The 5,965-nt window shown below is 54.9% G+C and overlaps 1 non-coding gene across 1 annotated transcript; it reads left to right on the top strand.

The window, feature by feature from the left end:
* The first annotated feature begins 5,332 nt into the window (after positions 1–5,332).
* On the top strand, positions 5,333–5,515 carry LOC112123781. The gene has a single exon (XR_003370528.1). It is a non-coding gene; the product is annotated as a U2 spliceosomal RNA (small nuclear RNA).
* The last annotated feature ends 450 nt before the right edge of the window (positions 5,516–5,965 follow it).

Below are 5,965 nucleotides of genomic sequence, written 5' to 3'. Positions count from 1 at the left end.
ATGCGGTTCTGGCGGGACCCAACTAAGAGTGCTTCACAGCTCCCATTGGCCGTGGTTCCCAGGCAATGGGAGCTGCGGGGGCAGCATCTGCGGACTGAGGTAAGCGCCACCTAAATCCTGCACCCCAACCCCCTGCTCCAGCCCTGATCCCCTCCCACTCCCCAAACCCCTCAGCCCCAGCCCGGAGCCCCCTCCTGCACCCCAAACCCCTCAGCCCCAGCCTCCCCCCAGAGCCTGCACCCCCAGCTGAAGTCCTCACCCGGGGACCCTAATCCACTGCCTCAGCCTGGAGCCCACTCCCACACCCTGAACTCCTCATTTCTGGCCTCACCCCAGAGCCTGCATCCCCAACCAGAGCCCTCCCCCCCTCCCGCACCCCAACCTCCAGAGCCAGTCCAGTGACAATGAGTGTGACGGAGCAGGGAGCGGGGCGGATTTGACCTAGGATTTGACCAACAGGGGCCGAGACCCCACCCCAGCTCCGAGTGCCCAGGGATATGGGGGGGTGTCCCAGGGCGGTGGGGGTCTGGGCAAGTCCCAAGGGGGAGGATCTGGGGGGTCCCGGGCTGAGGTGGAGGGGCCAGGGCTGAGGGAGGGTCCGGGGAGTGCCGGGGTGGAGGGGAGGGGGGAGGGACTGGGGGTCCCAGGGATATGGGGGGTGTCCCGGGAGGTCCCAGGGGTGAGGGTCCAGGGGCTGAGGGGGGGGTCCCAGGGTGGAGGGTGGGGGTCCCGGGGTGGAGTGGAGGGACGGGGGCTCCCAGGGATATGGGGGGGTGTCCCGGGGTGGGGGAGGGTCCCAGGGGTCCCGGGCCAGGGCTGAGGTTGGGGCGGGGGGGTCCCGTGGTGGAGTGGAGGGGGGAGGGACGGGCGGTCCCAGGGATATGGGGGGTGTCCCGGGGTGGGGGAGGGTTTGGGGTGTCCCAGGGGGGAGGGTCCAGGGGTCTAGGGGCTGAGGGGGCATCCCGGGGGGGAGGAACGCGGGGTCCCAGGGATACAGGGGGGTCCTGGGGTGGGGTCCAAGGGCGGGTGGAGGAGAGAGGTGCCGGGGGAGCCCAGGGGGGAGGGACCGGAGACTGAGTGGGGCACAGGCAGGGAAGATGGCCGTTGGGGACAGTCGGAGGCTCGGGGATGCAGAGCGCAGAGTCCAGGGGCAGGTCACTGACTGATCGCTCGGAGGTTCGTGTCACTGTTTGGTTCTGGTTTTATCGCTTTCAAGCCAAGAATCGTGCCTCCTCTCCGGGCCCCCGAGCTGCAAGTGCAGACGGAGCTGCACCGAGACGCCCCGCTCGGCCGCTCCCTTGTTTGATCTTTAGCTGCCTTTTACCTTGGTCGCCCAGCAAGGGCTCAAAGCCCTTTTCCTCTGGGTGCTTCGCACACGACGATGTCCCTGCCTGCAGGTCCGGCTCACCAGAGAGCGGCCGGGGGCCGAGCCTCCGCGCCGGGCGAGCGTGGGAGCCCAGGGAATCCGAGGGGGAGCCAAGTGCACTGCCCTGCGGTCCCCAGACTGTGCCCGAGCAGGAGGGAGAGATCTGAGTGGGGCACGCGGGGCTGCCAAGCACTGAAGGGGGGCAGGGAGCAAAGCCCCAGGGGTATCAGCTCCCCCGCCCCACACTCGCAGGGGTGGTAGAGAAGGGTCACACCGCTCCGTGTCTGTCAGGGCTTGACTGAGGAGCCCTGTGTGACGGTGCTGCCCGTGGGAGCCAGCTGAGGTCACTCAATCAGGGTGAACTGCAAACAGACCGGGGCAGACAAACCCCAAACGCTGGTGGATATTCCAATACTTAGATTTACCAACCAGCACAAAACAGCTTCTGTAGGACCGCACTGGTTACTCAGACGTCCAAACAACGCAGTTCCCTTAAAGTGCCCAGCCTCAGGCCTCCGTCCAGACACACCTGTGAGATATAATGATGATTACTGAAAATCTTACTTCATCATATAAAAGAAAAGGTTCTTCCAACCCCAAAGAATCAGCCACATACCCAGGTCCAATTATAACTTAGATCTTACCCAAATACATGCCATAGTCAATTCTTATTAACTAAGCGAAAGTTTATTTAAAAAGAAAAGAGAGAGAGTGTTGGTTAAAAGCAGGGCCGGCTCTAGGTTTTTTGCCACGCCAAGCAAAAAAAGTTTTGGCTGCCCCCCGTCCCAGCCCTGGGCTCCTCGCCGCACCCCCCTGCTGCCCCAGCCCTGGGCTCCCCTCCTCCCCCGCCTTGCACCCTCCTTCTGCTGCAGCCCTGGGTCACTGGTAACTCGCTCCCAGGGCGGGTCATTCAGCAGGAATTTTAGATGTGCACAGAACACAGACAGGATTGGTTCCCATATGGTTCCAGAACTGCAGTAAAGTGGAACAATTTTCAGCTTGTGTGACGGGAGGAGATCTGGATGCATATTATAAGACTGTCCTACATTAATGAGGAAAAGTTGAGGTGCCTTTATTATTCTTTTGTTCCACTCTTTCTTTCTATGGGGAATTTGCCAATGCAATATCACTGTCTTCCTTTTAAACAAACAAACAAACAAAAGGCAATGGCTGTTGAAAATAGCAATTCCAGTCCTAATAACCACTGGGAAGCATTTCTTGCTCAATTTTATCCTACTTTTTCTACAGCAAGTTACAGTGGATCAGTATATTTGATTTGGGAGAAATGAAGTAACAGCCGCCCAAACTGAGCTTGAGCACTCCTGAATTTTGAGGTGTTCAAATCTGGAAGGCAGGTGCTGGGGGGGGGCGGTGGCTCTGCAGGGGAGCACGGCAGTATGTATGCAGCAGCGTGTCTGGCGCTGCGCGAAGCCAGACACGCTGGTCTGAGTGGCACGGTAAGGGGGCTGGGGGGTTGGAGAAGGGGTAGGAGGTTCAGAGGGGCAGTCAGGGGCAGGGAGAAGGGGGGGTTAGATGGGTCAGAGGTTCGGGGGGGCAGTCGGGGGACAGGCAGCAGTTGGTTCTCAGCTCCCAGGCTGGATCCCTGCCGCCCCTGCAAATGGGCTGCCCCAAGCACGTGCTTGCTTTGCTGGTGCCTAGAGCCGCCCCTGCAGCCAGGGCTTTGTCAAGCCTGACCTTAAAAACCTCTAAGGAAGGAGATTCTACCACCTCCCTAGGTAACGCATTCCAGTGCTTCACCACCCTCCTAGTGAAATAGTGTTTCCTAATATCCAACCTAGACCTCCCCCACTGCAACTTGAGACCGTTACTCCTTGTTCTGTCATCTGGTACCACTGAGAACAGCCGAGCTCCATCCTCTTTGGAACCCCCATTTGGGTAGTTGAAAGCAGCTATCAAATCCCCCCTCATTCTTCTCTTCTGCAGACTAAACAATCCCAGTTCCCTCAGCCTCTCCTCATAAGTCATGTGCTCCAGCCCCCTAATCATTTTGTTGCCCTCCGCTGGACTCTTTCCAATTTTTCCACATCCTTCCTGTTGTGTGGGGCCCAAAACTGGACACAGTACTCCAGATGAGGCCTCACCAATGCTGAATAGAGGGGAATGATCACATCCCTCGATCTGCTGGCAATGCCCCTACTTATACAGCCCAAAATGCCGTTAACCTTCTTGTCAACAAGGGCACACTGTTGACCCATATCCAGCTTCTCGTCCACTGTGACCCCTAGGTCCTTTTCTGCAGAACTGCTGCCTAGCCACTCGGTCCCTAGTCTGTAGCAGTGCAAGGGATTCTTCCATCCTAAGTGCAGGACTCTGCACTTGTCCTTGTTGAACCTCATCGGGTTTCTTTTGGCCCAATCCTCTAATTTGTCTAGGTCCCTCTGTATCCTATCCCGACCCTCCAGCATATCTACCACTCCCCCCAGTCTAGTGTCATCTGCAAACTTGCTGAGGGTGCAGTCCACGCCATTCTCCAGATCATTAATGAAGATGTTGAAGAAAACCGGCCCCAGGACCGACCCCAATCAGGGGAAATAGATTGGGGCTGGGGAGAAGCCTGGTGCCTGGCCTTTAGAATTGGCTGTACCTGTGGGTTCAAGGGCTATAAAGGCTGGCTGGCTGGCCCCCAGAAGAAGGGGAATGGCTTGCTTGCTTGCCCACCTGGGCTGAGTGCAGACTCTGTTTAGGAGAGGAGTTTATCAGGCCTGCAAGCTCTGTATATAGCATAACATTGGCAGTGGGAGAACATTGTGTATATAAAGCCATGGGTGCTGCAGAACTAGAAGCCTCTCTCAGCTTTATTAGGGCAGCCAGTGGGCCCCAGGAAGAGGGGCGGGCAGAGGACTTGTCACAGGAGGGTACAGAACAGGACAATTTGGAGTGATCCACCCTCATCTTCCACTCCGGGTCTCTGTGTAGTCAGAGATTTAGGGCTTGCCTCAAGCATGGGATTGCATCACTGACCAACTTCACTAATGACTCTTGACGGCCCTAGTCTCTGTTGACTCATCTCATTCTCTGTGGAAGCCAGTTATACTTTTTGCCCTCACAACATACCATGGCAGGGAGTTTTGCACGTTCATTTCGTCAGGTGGGTCCCCCCCCACACCTTTACTGCATTGTGGGAAAGGGTAACTAACACTTCGCTCTTCACTTTAGCCACATCATTCATGGGTTTATAGACCTCGCTCATAGTGCTTCTCAATCTTTTTTTACCAGGGGCCCCTAAAATTAAATACACAGCCCTGCGGATCCTCAGCCAGAGGTGAAGCGGGGGGGGGGCACACGGGGTCACCTGCTCCCTGGCCCCCCTCTGCTGATGTAGCAGGGAGGGCAGAGGTGTGTCTCCTTGGCTAGCTGCTGCCTGCTCCAGGAGTCAGTGGCTGTGAGGCAACCCTTACTGATGGCAGGGGGAGAGCTCTCTTCTGCAGTGATACTGCCATTTTTTGTTGTGCGCCCCCCCCAAACCAGGCAGGCAGGCTTGGTGGACCGTGGAGGTGGGTCAAGCCCAGGGTTCTTTTGGCAGACGCCCGGTGGAGAACCGGTGCTGTACCGTATCCCTCCTTAGTCATCTCTTGCCTAAACTGACCAGCCCTAACGTCTGTAGTCTCGTCTCATACTTTGGAAGCCCGCTCTTTACCCCTTTCCATTGTAAAAACTGACCATTTATTCCTACCCCTTTCTTTCCTCTCTGCTAACCGGTTACTGATCCACGAGCGGGCTGGAGCCGTCTGGAGGAGCTCGTGACAGTGAGTGGCAACCTCAGGGCAGACGGTTAAGAAGCAGGGCACAATCCCCAGATTGGTTGTGTTCTAGACTTAGATTTCACCAAGTATCACATTATGCATGATGTGCCTTTATGACTTTTTAAACCAAACTTGCTATTTTGGGATAATTTTAGCATTATATGCAGAGGACTAGAAATGTTTTTATTAACCTGTATTTTAGATCATTTTAACATTAGCTTGAATAACAATTTTAAATCTGTTCTTCTCACTTTAATAACTGATACTTCCTCTTTCTGAGGACTATCTATTAAACTGATTTTTGGAATAGGGAGATGGAATAGCAGCTTGCTTCATCCACTGCCTGTTATTGCAGTACTCAACCTCCAGGAACGGTGGCCCTCCCTAGGGGGAGAATATCATGGTTGAAGAGCAGCGAAGAAATGTGGTGGTGTCTGTGTTACCATTTGGTTTGTACTGAGTATGGTTTTGAGTCATTTGTAACTCTTTGGTTAGTTATTAGTAAAATCTTATTATTAGGTCTCTGAGTTGAAAGGCTGCTCTTGCCAATTTTACTGTGTCATTATTTGTAGGTCAGTTAAACAGCTGCTTTCTTAGTCTATTCTGTGCAGGTTCTTAAACCGCTCTCCTTAGTCTACCTTCCTGAACTGATTGTACGGTTTGGATCCTTCTTTCCCTCATCTCCCCACAGAAGAGAAATTTTCCATCCCTTTCCTGTTGGGAAAACGCCACCGTTTGAACTTAGGAAACGGTCTCTGTAAATGTTTTGCCAGATGAGGGATAGTTCGTAGGAGCAGAAGAGGAGGAAGGTTGTGGCCCTTTGAGTCAGATTCAT

Source organism: Terrapene carolina, unplaced genomic scaffold, assembly GCF_002925995.2.
Source record: "Terrapene carolina triunguis isolate 2854851 unplaced genomic scaffold, T_m_triunguis-2.0 Scaffold33093, whole genome shotgun sequence".
NCBI lineage: Eukaryota > Metazoa > Chordata > Testudines > Emydidae > Terrapene > Terrapene triunguis.
Note: the sequence above shows the minus strand (reverse complement) of the source record. Positions and strands in the feature narration are given on the sequence as shown.